The following is a 13,611-nucleotide window of genomic DNA, read 5'->3' as shown; positions in this document are numbered from 1 at the left end:
GCCCATCTGCAGGACCGTAAGTGTGGGCACAGGGACAGACCTGCATTTCTGCCTACTGTTGCCAGAGGACGTTTGGGAATAAGATGCTCCACAGAGGACATCAAACAAGGACACTTCCATTCGGAAGAGTCCCACGTCTCCTCCCGGAGAGGCCATGTGAGGACACGAGTGTTTCCAGTGCTTCTGTAGCCTATGCTCAGGAGGAATGATCATATCCCACCAGTACGTCCAGGGCGCAGGGAGAATGGCCTTTTCTCCCAGCCTCACTGTGAGGGACCTGCGCTGAGGAAACTCGCCCTCTTCCTCAAGGCTCCCACGTGGGATAGGCAGCTCACCTAGGTGCCCTGTGTGGCTGATCCCTGCTCCCCTTCCCATCTATCAAGCTTGCCATGTCTCGGCCCCAGCAAAAGTGTCCAAATGGGGATCGTTAAGGTCTGAGTTGGACATCTGCACAGCCAGCCTGCCTCTATGCTCTATGCAGGCTCTGTATCCTCTAGTTCAGGCAAGCAAGCATCAAACATGCCCAGAACGAGCTGCATCTGTATCGGACATAGAGTCTTCTTGCCAGTATTCTGTAAAAAGCAGGATAACAACCAACTATCTGCCTACCATTCCCATTCCGTCAAGTATTGCATGTCACCCGAAAGACAGTTTAAAGCACAGAAGAGCTCATAGGAGAGGCCCTACCAAAGAGTATATGAATCAGACATGCGTCCCTGCAGATGTTGGCATGGAATGTCCTGTAACCCAGAACACGGAGAGGGGGAGGGGTGTTTACCCTTAGCTTGTGACTCTGTGGTGATTTTTGGCAATCTTCCCTTTTTGTCTGGGGAAAAAAAAAGGCCTTTAGCTAACTTGAAAGACATGTTCATTTCTGACTTATGCTTTCTGAGTCACTTCAGGAGCCTATCTCCAGTTTCCAAGAAGCAGGCCAGGTAGCCACCCAGTGTAGGGGAGAGTTTTTGCTACACTGCCTTATTCACCTGGTGGGTTGAGCACTTCTAGCCACCTGCCCAGCCAGGAACTCTTTCCAGCCAGGAACTCTTTGGATTTGCAAATGGAGCACACACACACACACACACACACACACACACACACACACACACACACCAGTTCATTTTAAAATGCCTTGGCTACCTCAAAGGCTGGGTACTCCTAAACCTTCCCCTGCTACCACACACCCAATCCAGGAAGTGGCCAGTGACTACTTAGCTGAATTCTCACACAGCTCTTTGGTTCTCTCACTCCTGCTCTCTCTCTTCCTTCCTGGTGATCCTCCGTCTCCTCCTCCCTGGGTCCTACCCTGGGCAACTCTAAGGGTCCCACCCTGTCTCCCTTTGCACAACCATTGGCTGCCGGCATCTTTATTGATCCATCAAAAACCAATAGGGGACAAGGACCTTTAGCGTTTAGACTCGCAGATTCCCAACTGAATCAAAGCCTTAGAACCAATCTCCAACTACCCATTCCTCAGGATCAGTTTGTTCCTTTCCAGGACAGGATTTGCCTCCCAAACCCTGACCTCTGAACGTCCCGTGTCACTTCGTTAGTTTCGAGGGTCTTTCCTCCTGGATGCGTCTGAATTACCTTCTGCAAATCTCAAACAGCTCTGGGTAATCCTGCAGGACTCGGAGGCAGGGGAAGTCCTTTCCAGGCACCACACCTTTAGGCTGGTGGGCCATATCTTCTCACCTCTACAGTGTGGATGTAGAGAATTCCCCAAAGGCTTAGTGCACTGACATCTTTGTCCACCTGGTGGGAGGTGATAGAACCTTCAAGCAGTGTGGCTTAGAGGGAGGAAGTTACATCATTGGGGGGACGCTTTGGAAGGGATATTGAGATCCCAGCCCCTCCTCTTCCTGTCTCCTTTGTTTGTAGGCTACCATGGGATGATACCGTATCCCTATGGGCTTTAAGCAATAGGCGAAGTGATCGAAGGCTGAAATTCCCCAAACTGAGCAAAAAGAACCCATTTCTCTTTAAAGTTGTCTATCTTGGGTATGTTGTCTTGGTGCCAGGAAGCTGACAGACACCATCCCTGCCTTTGCAACCGTGAACCCTGCTAAAGGACAGGTGCATTTGGTGGTAAGAAAGGTGCTGGGTGTGACTCATGGCACGGGCACTGCAGAGCGGGGATCTGGGCTGTGATCTGGGACAGTTTCTGGAAGAGACAGGATTGGATCCCAGGATTGCTGGAGAGATACATTCGGAATGGCGGGGTAGGAGAAAGATGCAGTAAAGGTGGCTCTGTGACCGGCCACTGGAACACAGGCTGTGTCAGTTTGAATGAGAAATGAGAATCTCACAGCCTGTTGTCATGCCCACCCCACTTATGGACCCTACCCGCACCCCCAGAACCATAAGCCAAAATGAACTCTTTCTTCCACAAGTTGCTTTCACTCATGGTGTTTTTATCACAGCATCAGGAAAGTCACCAACGAGTTAGGCAGGAGTGGGAAGCTCTTCTGCATGGTCGTTTTTCTTCATGTTTTCCCCACTTGGCTGTTTGGGTGTAGGTGTAGGAGAGAGACTTGGTGTCTGAACCACCACATGGAGGCTGCCCACCAAATACATCTATTACTTGGACAACTACTTGAATTATGATTTGAATAGCAAATAAATTTTGGTTGTGGAGGATGGGGGAATGTTTGTTATACACTGTCTTAGTCAGCATTTTATCGCTGTTTAGAGACATGACCAAGGCAACTCTATATTATAAAGGCAAACATGTAGTCAGGGCCGGCTTACAGTTTCAGAGATTTAGCCCGCTACCATCATGGCGGGAAGCATGGTGGCGTGCGAGCAGACATGGTCTGGAGAGGTAGCTGAGAGTTCTACACCTGGATCATCAAGCAGCAGCAAGAGAGAAACACCAGCACCGGGCCTGGCTTGAGCATTTGAAACCTCAGAGCCCACTGCCAGTGACATACTTACTCCAAGGCCACACCCACTCCAACAAGACCACACCCACTCCAACAAGGCCACACCTCCTAATCCCTGTCAAGTAGCCCCACTGCCAAATGATCAACGGAAAAACAAAAAAAACAAACAAATCTATGAGCCTATGGGGGCCATTCTTATTCAAAATACTACACACAGCTTGCTCACTGTGAGTTACACAGCTAAATTATCTGGGTATTTTATGCTCACTTAGAATACCCATCTTGAATTTCTTTTCTTTTTTTCTTTTTTTGTATTGCTGATCTTATTGTCGTTTGCTCTGTTGTATGAAGAACTGTTTCCTGAGTAGATGAAGGAATCCAGCTTTGGAGGTATGTTTGGTATTGTGGGTCGTGACAGGAGAGTGAGGGCGAAGCTGAGAAGTGAACGTGAAACGGAGCAAGAGTGTGAAGTGGGAATGTGAGCCTAAGAAAATTAGAAAGGAGAAAAGCAAAGTCCCCAAGCCCCCAACGTGTGTGTGTGTGTGTGTGTGTGTGTGTGTGTGTGTGTGCAGGTTCATATGTCCTTTTGTATGTCTGTGTGTGTGTGTATGTGTGTGTGTGTGTGTGTGTGTGCAGGTTCATATGTCCATGTGTATATGTCTGTGTGTGTGTGTGTACAGGTTCATATGTCCATGTGTATGTCTCTGTGTGTGTGCGTGTGCAGGTTCATATGTCTGTGTGTGTGTGTGTGTGTGTGCCTATGTCTGTGCGTGTGTGTGTATGTTTGTGTGCAGGTTCATATGTCCATGTGTATGTCTCTCTGTGTGTGCGTGTGCAGGTTCATATGTCTCTGTGTGTGTCTCTGTGTGTGTGTGTGTGTGCAGGTTCATATGTCCATGTGTATGTCTGTGTGTGTGTGTGTGCCCATGTCCGTGTGTGTGTGTGTGTGTGTGTGTGTGCGCGCACATGCGCGCACGCGCACGTGCATGTGTGCGCACATGCATGTGCGTGTGGAGTCAGAGGTTGACATTAGGTATATTTTTCATTTGCTCTCCACCTTCTTTAGAGACAGGGCTTCTCACTGAACCTGAGAGTTAAGGCTCAGTTAAGGTAGCCTGGTCAGCAGGCCTCCTCCGTGGATTCACAGGTCTCCATTCCAACCCCATGGTTAGGATTGTTGGTGTGCTGCACCCAGCTTTTGTGTAGGTGCTGGGGATCCCCACATTTAAACAATAAACACTTTACCGGGTGAGCCATTTCCCCAAGCCCTCGGCCATTTGAGAACATTTGGTTGAGTCTTTTACCCTCATATACAAAATATTGTGAAAAAAAAATTGCTTTAAAAACATATGGCTCCACTTCTTCTGCGATTGCATTTAGACTTCAATATTTACCTTAATAGTTCACCTGCGGATGCCCAAACCAGAATGTTCACACATCCCTGCAATCAATTTGAAAAAGAAAGAAAAGAATGAGTGAAACCTCAACACGCCCCGCTTGTTCAGCGAGTGCTAATAGCGTGCGCCCTCCGCAGAGACAGCAACCAGCATTTCTCACGCAAAAGGAGTGTGTGACTTTGCAGATGCCACCCCCCCCCCCACCATCCCCAAGAAGATGGGATGTCACATGCAGAGACACTGGGCTGCTATAACCCTGAGTGGGACATGAGCTCAGCCAGACTGTACCTACTCAAGTGTCAGGCCTCAGAGTCACAGGGCACTGCCCTATGACACCCAGAGGACCTTGATCAGGCCAGCACACACTGCACAGTGGGCGGTATCCAGGATTGCATTTGATACAGTGGAAAACACTGGCATAAGAACAAGGTGTGAAGCTGGGCGGTGGTGGCCATGCCTTTAATCCCAGCACTCGGGAGGCAGAGGCAGGAGGATTTCTGAGTTCGAGGCCAGCCTGGTCTACAAAGTGAGTTCCAGGACAGCCAGGGCTACACAGAGAAACCCTGTCTTGAAAGCCAAAAAAAAAAAAAAAAAAAAAAAAAAAGAACAAGGTGTGTATAATAATGATGTAACTATGTTTTAATTTCAAGAAGAAAAGAAAACAACAACAAAATACCCTTGCTGCCATGGGGGTATCTAACAGACTCTGAGTATCGCCAGTGGGGGCGGGCTAGCATTTTCCAATATTCAGTATTTCCAATATTCATTCATCGGTGGCATTGTATATTTTAGTGCGTTAAATTTCCACAACAATCTCGTAGGATTTATGAACATGTTGTATGGTTACACGTAATCTCAGAACTTAGGAGGCTGAGGCAGAAGGATGGTGGTGAGTACAAGTTTAAACTAGATATCAAAATGAGACATTGTTTCAGGAAAAAAAAAAAACAATAATGATGACTACGAGATGATGATGTCATTTGGCTGCCAATTTTATCATTTCTGCTTCATTTTTTTTTCTTTCTCCAAGATGGGAACAGTGAGGTTGAACGATGTACAGGAGGCAGTGGGGATTGTAATTTGCAGAGCAGGGCCACGTTGAGGGTCTTTGAGTTCCGACAGATGAACTTAAGAAGCCAGACTCTTGTCTGAGCCAGAACAGTTTGTTACTTGGTAGTTTGTGTCATTTTCTTCTCTCTCTCTCTCTCTCTCTCTCTCTCTCTCTCTCTCTCTCTCTCTCTCTCATCCTTTCTTTTCTTTTTAAAAAATTTATTCATTTTATGTATATGAGTATTTGTATGTCAGAAGGGAGTATCAGATCCCATTACAGATGGTTGTGAGCCACCGTGTGGTTGCTAGGAATTGAACTCAGGACCTCTGGGAGAGTAGACGGTGCTCTTAACCCCTGAGCCATCTCTCCAGACCTTGTGTCATTCTCTTGATAAATCACTGTGGTGGTTTGAATATGCTTGGCCCATAGGAAGTGTGGCCTTGGAGGAGGTGTGGCCTTAGAGGAAGTGTGTCACTGTGGAGGTGGGGCTTTGGGGGTCTCATATATATGATCAAATCTGGCCAGTATGATCCAGAGCCTTCTTTTGGCTGCCCACGGAAGACAGTCTCCTGGTAGCCTTCAGATCAAGATGTAGAACTCTCAGCTCCTTCTCCAACACCATGTCTGCCTACACACTGCCACGCTTCCTGCCGTGATGATAACAGACTAGACCTCTGAAACGGAAAGCCAGCCCCAGTTAAATATTTTCCCTTATAAGAGTTCCCATGGTCAGCAGAGCGTGGTGGCGCATGCCTTTAATCCCAGCACTGGGGAGGCAGAGGCAGAGGCAGGCGGATTTCTGAGTTCGAGATCCAGGACAGCCAGGGATATATAGAGAAACCCTGTCTCGAAAAACCAAAAAAAAAAAAAAAGAGTTCCTGTGGCCATGTTGTCCCTTCACAGCAATGCAACCCTGAGACAACCACCTACTCTGGGTGCATGGATTCCTAGTCTGCTTGGATTTCTAAAACCCAAGCATGATATACCCCTGACAGCCCATCTCGTATGTAGTAGGATCATTCCGGAGCATAATCTATTAATGGGATTTCGTCAGCGTCTGTGGGTCTCTCACCTCCTCTTTATGCCATTACAATGGCATGGAGATACTCTATAGGACTCTCCACTCTCTCCCCTCCCTGGACCTTTCCTCTAAAACAACAGCGAGGCCCTGCTGTCTCCTTGTGCGCCCCTCCCTAGAGCCCTGCCCCTGGCTTCTTCTCTCCCCTCCCCCGCCCCCACCTCAACTCTTCTCAAGATCGTTCCCCTTCTCCTGCTTCTGAATGGCCTCTTCTCAGTGACTGCTTCCCTCTAGCGATCAACCCCTCCTCAGCAACTCTTGGCCCCGCGATTGCTCAGGCTCATCACTTCTCCTGCCTCCTCTCTTGTCTTACAGTTGGGGTCTCAGGGGTTTGCAACTTCACTGCAACACTCTGAGTCCTTTCAGGTCAATACTCTGGGTCCTTGCAGGATTTTTTTTTTTTAATACCAGGGAGCTGTCTTCCCTAAACCAGTGGTGTTCACACCTGTGTGGCTCCCATGAGCCCCTGGGACTTGCGCCTTCCCATGGACCCCTGCACTTGCCCTTCACTTCCCTCTGAACACTCGCAGCCATCCAGAAAGCTCCATCGGCTTCCAAAGGCGTGCCACTCTCCTGGGTTCCTAGTGACCTATGCTTGGAACATGGTGGGCGAAGCAACCACCTGGGTTGTCCCCAAAGGCTCCCTTCTCCTTCCCTCTGCCTCCCGCCTGGTGTGTTTATGGGCGTCAGTCAGGCCTGGCTCCTCTGGAAGGGGATTCCAGCTTCATTCCCTCCCATGCATCCTCTGGCCGCCTCCATGGAACGCCTCATCCATCTGACCTACGGTGATGACTGGCCTTGGAACCCATCTCTTAGCTTCCATCCTCCCCAGTGACCTATCTGTCCACCCATACCGACCCAGAGCTCTGCTGCTCTCCTGAAAGAAAGCAAGATGGCAGCCTGTTACGAGCTAGATCATGTTGCGACCCTTTAAAGACCGTGGCCTTTCAAGCCTCCACCAACGGAGCCCCTCATGCGTTGATCATCTCTGTGCTCTGAGCTCGAGCTTCCTTCCAGTCCACCTAGTTATCTACCCACTTCCTTCCCTGCCCGCCATGGCTGTGCCTGGTTTATGGGGGGCCACTCACAGGCCACCCTCTCCCTCCCTGGTGTTGGTACTTGTATGGAGTTGGCTCACAAAGCTCTCCTCCCTTCCTCCAGTCCGGTGACTACTTTCTCTGTGCCAATACGGAGTGTAGCTATCCCATACCGGATGTTAGTAGTGTTAGCACTTTTAGCGTGTAGGCATTCCTTCTCGGTTCCGCCCAACGGTTACCTAGCAACAGCCAGGTGGGAGCCTGGGTTGCTATAAAAAGAACTGTTTGGCCTCTCTTCACTCTCTCTGACCCTTTTCTCTCTCTCTTTCTCTGACCACCCACTCTCTGGCCTCCCCCCCCCATCCTTCTCTGTCCCCTCTCTTTCTCTACCTCGACTCCTTTCTCAACCCCCTTCCCATGCCTCAAGTAAACATTTTATATTAGACCCGTGTCCTATGACTGGTACCTGGGGATAGGGGGCACCCACTAAGGCACACCCCACACACACTGAAGCATACCGCATTTTACAAAACATGTCAAGTAACACTGTTGGGTTCTTACTATACGTAATATACTAATTTGGTTACTTCTAAAAATATTTCCAAGAGGTAAATGTCTGTTTCCTTCGGAGGGGACTAAGGTAACCTTGGCCCAAATCACATCAGCATGTGACACCCAGTCTGAGTCTTTACTAGTCACTAAATAGACATGCCGGTTTTTTTTTAAATCTTCCCAAAGGCTTTGATTGTAAAGCACATTTATTGTGTGATCCTCCCCCGCCCCCTTAAAGGGCCTAGCTAGGTACCGAACACATGCTATGTCTTTGATCCACTCACTGATTTGAGCTTCTGGCTTCCAGACTTAATAATACCATGACCCCCAGATGAGCAATTTATGGAAACAACAGTCACCAAGATCATTTGCCCTGGTCAGTGACAGATGATAAACCACATCAGGACAAAGTGACAGGCAACATCCTGATAAGAAACCATCGCAGCCTCTGTGGGCTCCTTTCTCCTCTCTCCTCTTTTGGAAGCAGAAAACCCAGATCAGACACCTGAGAACTCACTGCTACTCTGCAGTCTGGTTGCTTCCAACTCTCTTATTCAAACCACCCCAGGGGCCGTGTGACATTACCTGCTGCTAACTTGTCTCTCCAAACAAAGAGGTACCAGCCGGTCAAACAGCAGCAGCCTTCCATCAACAGAGAGCTGGGGTCCCCTCCAGACTGGCAGGATGGGTGAGCGCTTACCGTGCTCCCCACCCCCACCCCATCCCGCGCCAGGACCCTGGGTGAATTTCTATGGGGCAATATTTACAGTGCTGGATGGCTGGGCCCTGTGGAGCTTAATGGGCTTCTTAATAAAGGCAGGCTTCATTAAGACAGAGAGCGCGGGGCGTCGTGCCCTTGCTTTGGAGGCGAGGACAAGCCGGCCCAAGAAGAATGCTCTCCCTCCGCTCGGAAATCATGCGGGTCAAGTGCCTTGTCACGCATTAACAGTCTTTTAAGTTGCTAGGCAGATCGAGAGGAGCCGAGCGGATAAACCAAGGCGGAGGAATTACGAGACCCATCCTGGTAGCACAGACGCTGGAACACAGAGCTGCCTTTAAACAAAGTCATTTGCTAAATGAGCGGCTGGCAGGTTTCCAGATGGCCAGTGTGACACGCACGGGCTTGGATGAATCCTTTCTTCAATCACGCGTTTGTCTGGACTGAGACATGAAAGGCCAGGTCAGAGCCACCGCGGTGGCTGCTGTAGCGTTGAAGCCCTTACATAAAACTCTCCTGGTGTGGAACTCCGGCAGCTCCAGCGAGGCAGCTGGCGCGGGTGCCCTGGCATTGGTGCTTGGGAGGCCGCTAAGACAGCTGCCTCTTAGCAGGAGGTCAGCCAGCTCAGAACAGGGCTTCTCTGTCTGCCTTCCTCGTCACTTCACACCAGGTCTCTGGGCAGGTGACCTTAGTACCAGATGAAACTGTAGTTGAAGGCTAAGAAGCAGAAATGTTGTGATTTTAAATATGAATTATTAAGACTTACTTAAAATCATTTCCATGAGTTTTTTGTCTTTTTTCCTTCAGTTCTGAATGATGTGTTTATAAAAAAAATAATAATAAAGAGAAGGGAGATATGTTCTATGGAGGTGTGGTGAAGTATGAGGGAAGGGAATGCCTCAGCAGGCCCATGCCAAGGCATCCCTTCCCCCTGAGGGACCAGCCACACGATGGTATAGTATAGAATAGAGTTTATTCAGGGAATGGGGGGCAGGGTTAAGAGGGAAGTAGAGGCAGAGAGAGGGAGAGGGAGAGTAGAGAAGTAGAGGCCGGCCATGAGCACGTGGAGAGAGAGGGGGGAAGGGGCGAGGCGACAGAGTAGGAGCAAGAGAGAGAGAGAAGGGGGCGAGCAGCCTCTTTTATAGTGGTTCAGGCCTAGGTGGCTGTTGCCAGGTAACTGTGGGGTAGAGCTTAGACAGAATTCTGACACTGAAGACTGAACCCAGGACCTAATAAGTGTTAGGTAAGCACTTTACCATTGAGGTACACTCCAGACCTCTAAGTCAGTTTGAAAATGCCCAAGATGGATGAAAAAAAAAAAAACCACCTTAATTTTAATTTAGATTTAACGGAGGATGTAAATAAGTCCTAGCTTTCAGCTCAGCTGTGCCCCCTTCCCACTAAATCGTATCTTTTTTTGAGGTCTTTATAGAGACAATGATGATCATTCAGTTCTGGGGCGTCAAGGTCCGTGAAACACAGTGACTGAGTGAAACCAGGTGATCTGGAGCCACCGGAGGGGCATGGGCCACACGGTAACGTCACGCAGGGGTGGCAGGCAGTGGGGTAAAAAAATAAATAAAATAAACAAACAAACAAGCAAGCAATCTTACAATCTGGTTTCACTGTGCCAAGCCGTACCCCGAGGCAAGCTTGCTGTGGATTAGAGGAGGTTCTTCAGCCTCCCTCGGCAGGGATTTCTGTTCAGTAGTCTAGCCCCACCCCGCGACGACGGAAGCCACAGGCCAGACAATAGTTTTCCCCTTCACCCTGAGCCTCGCTAGGCTTCGGTTCATCTCTGACTCAAGAGGAAAAGTTTAAAACCTTGAGTCACCAGTAGAAAGCTTCCGTGGCATGTTGGGGGGAGCGTCAGTGTGTTGAGGAAGGTTCCCCAGAGCACCTTGCGGACCGTGGTTTCGGATCTACACAGAGTGGAAAATTTTGCCGCCTGAGTTCTATTTCCTGTGTATGCGTGGCCGGTTTCCTCTCCTAAAAGTTTCCTATCACTGGGGCTAACGGACCCACAATCAGCCCGATGTAAACAAATTCACTGAACAGAGATGCTGGGGAGGAGGGGAGCGTGCTGCTTCTCTGACTGTCTCACTCGGATACCATTGTCTGTGGCCAGATCGCCCCAACCAATCACAGTCTCTCTTCAGATTCCTCAACAGGGCCACAAAACCCAGAACAATGTCTGAGGGATAATGTTCTCAAAGCATCCTCCCTCAAGTACAGCTGAAAGCTGATCCCACCCCGCCCCCTCCCCCGCCCCCCGCCCCCTCCCCCCGCCCCCATAGTACTGCCTTAGGGTGTGGTTGGACTGGCCCAGACTTCCCCACAAAGGTCTGGATGGCCACAGTACTGGCTACTAGAAAGGAGTTGGTAGAGTCCAGAGTCACAGGTAGGACAAGGGAGGCATTGAACTCGGGCATAGTTCCATTTTTAAAACGTTCCGCCAATAAGAAAGCCCTATAGAAAGTGTAAACCTTCTGTACTGGTAGGTTGGGGTTGGTTGCTCAGTGGTTAGGACCAGGTTCAGCTCCCAGCACCCACAGGGCAGTAGTCAGCTCCACCAGTAACTCCAGTCCCAGGGGATCTGACACCCTCTGCTGGCTTCTACAGCACTGCATGGATGTGTGCACAGACACACATCAGGCTAAACACCACCCAAATGAAATAAATAGAAAGTTTTTAAAAGTTATGTATTAGTTTGGGGCTGGTGAGATGGCTCATTATCTAAAGGCGCTTGCCACAAGCCTGACCAGCCTGAGTTTGATCCCTGTGCCCCACATGGCGGAAGGAGAGAACTGACCCCTGCACATTGTCCTCTGACTGCCTTATGCTTGCATGCCGGAGAGATGGCTCAGCAGTCAAGAATGCACACTGCCTCTTTTAGAAGATCCAGGTCAGTTCTCAGCACCCACACCTGTAACTCCAACTCCAGAGCAACCAGCGCCCTCTGCTGGTATCTGCAGCTACCTGCACCCGTGTGCCCATACCCACACACAGACCCACATAATGAAAAATAACATATTAAGTATTCTCTCTCTCTCTCTCTCCCCAGCAGATCCCTTAATAAACTTACTGTGGCACAGCCAAGTACTGTTGACAGTTGTCTTTTAATGCATGCTGTGAGCCTTAGCTCTGCAGACACTGCAAGGACAGTCACTCAGGAAGCAGCCTTCACAAATGTGTTGATAAAGAAGCTCCCTTGTCACAAATGTAGCTCCTCTTCTGCTAAGTATGACTGGGTCCCTGGTGCCATGGATACAGGGCAACAAAGAACTATGCAAATCGTGAAGCCTCTGAAACCTACCAGAGCGGGGCCAGGAGACAGATTAGATGACAAAGCAGGCGGTTGCTGCTTCTGTCTTACAAATAATCTTGTTTCTCTTTCACATAACCCTGAAGCTCAGCGAAACGCCAACCTGAGATACTTTACATTCATTTTAAACCTTTTCCCAGACTAAGGGTGAAAAAAAAATTTTTTTTTGAATGATCATCAAATGAGGTCTTAAATATGGTTTGAAAATGCCATGACTTTTTAACATTCAAACGCAGCTCCGCAAAGTCACCCGCGATTGACATTTTATTCCATCTCATGGCTGCTAATTAAGAGGCACGGATACGAGCAGCCCGAGATGAAATCAGCAGGAGCTGTTTTGCTTAAATCCTAAATCAGCACACAGGAGATGCCTATCATGTCATTCACGTGGACTCCACTAGGGGGCAGTGGATGATTGCGTCTCCAACTGGAGGGCGCTCCTGATGGCCGCTATCTAGGCACTTCAAGTGTGGCAGGCACTTCACACAATGATCAGAGCTGCAGTGGTGACAGGTAGGGAGCAACCAGTCATCGCTCCCAGCGTGACTGTCAGAAGGATAAGGTGAAATGGGTCATTTGCATTTCCAGCAATGAGCTTGCTTTCTAATGAGCAGCCGGTGCTGCCTGCATCTGTTCTGGCTTCCCCCTCTGGCTTGTGCTGGAAGGCAGTAACCAGGCCAGCCCATACCCAGGAAAGCATCCAAAAAGAGGCAGAGGCAGGGAACTCCGCTCACAGGGGCTGGCTGCCACAGGACACCGAGGACATAGAGAGGCTTCCCTCTGCCACACAGTCCTGCCAACTTCCATTTGGGGAATTCCAGCCTGGAGGCTGTGTGGCCCAAATCCAAGGCACCGTTCCCGTACTAGTCTTTATGAATGGCGCTCCCTACGGCAGGGCCGCATATTGCTCATCTCCACCTCGTGGGGCTTGGGTTGCAGCTCTCTGTGCGTTCCTCTGTGTGTGTGTGTGTGTGTGTGTGTGTGTGTGTGTGTGTGTGTGTGTGTGTGTATGTGTGTGTGTGTCCCCTGTTTGCTCTCTCTCCTCCTAAGAAAAACCTCGGTGTGAAAACATTTCAAGAACCACAGAGAGAGGGTGCCTGAGAGAGACTGAGGAGTGGGGGGTGGGTTCAATTCTACGCATGCTCCATTCCCTCCTGACCTGCCTAAATCAGCTCACCAGGAAGAGTCTAGGAATTCGTCATCCAGTCACAGTTTGTGTTTGGGTCACTCGGTCTCCTCTCTAGGGGAATCTGCATTTAGGCCTTATTTCTAATTGTGCAACAAAATGCATCTGAAGGATGTCTCTGTCTTGGCTGAGTGAAGACTCAGGGGGAGGCAACATCCCTCCCTCTTTCGCCAGCAGGACTCCAGGGACTTTAGATAGGGTCCTCTATTCCTAGCCTGTGTCTTCAAGCATCTGTTTAACGGGGCACATTTTTGTTTGTTTACTTGGTGATCATGAAAGCCAAGGGCATAGACCAGTTCCCCATCTCAGGAACACAGAACCTTGGGGAAACTGCATAGCTGCACTGTACCTCGGTCTCTTCATTCTTTTTTTTTTTTTTTTTTTT

This window comes from Mus pahari, chromosome 23 (assembly GCF_900095145.1).
Source record: "Mus pahari chromosome 23, PAHARI_EIJ_v1.1, whole genome shotgun sequence".
Classification (NCBI taxonomy): domain Eukaryota; kingdom Metazoa; phylum Chordata; class Mammalia; order Rodentia; family Muridae; genus Mus; species Mus pahari.
This window is presented reverse-complemented; position numbering follows the sequence as displayed.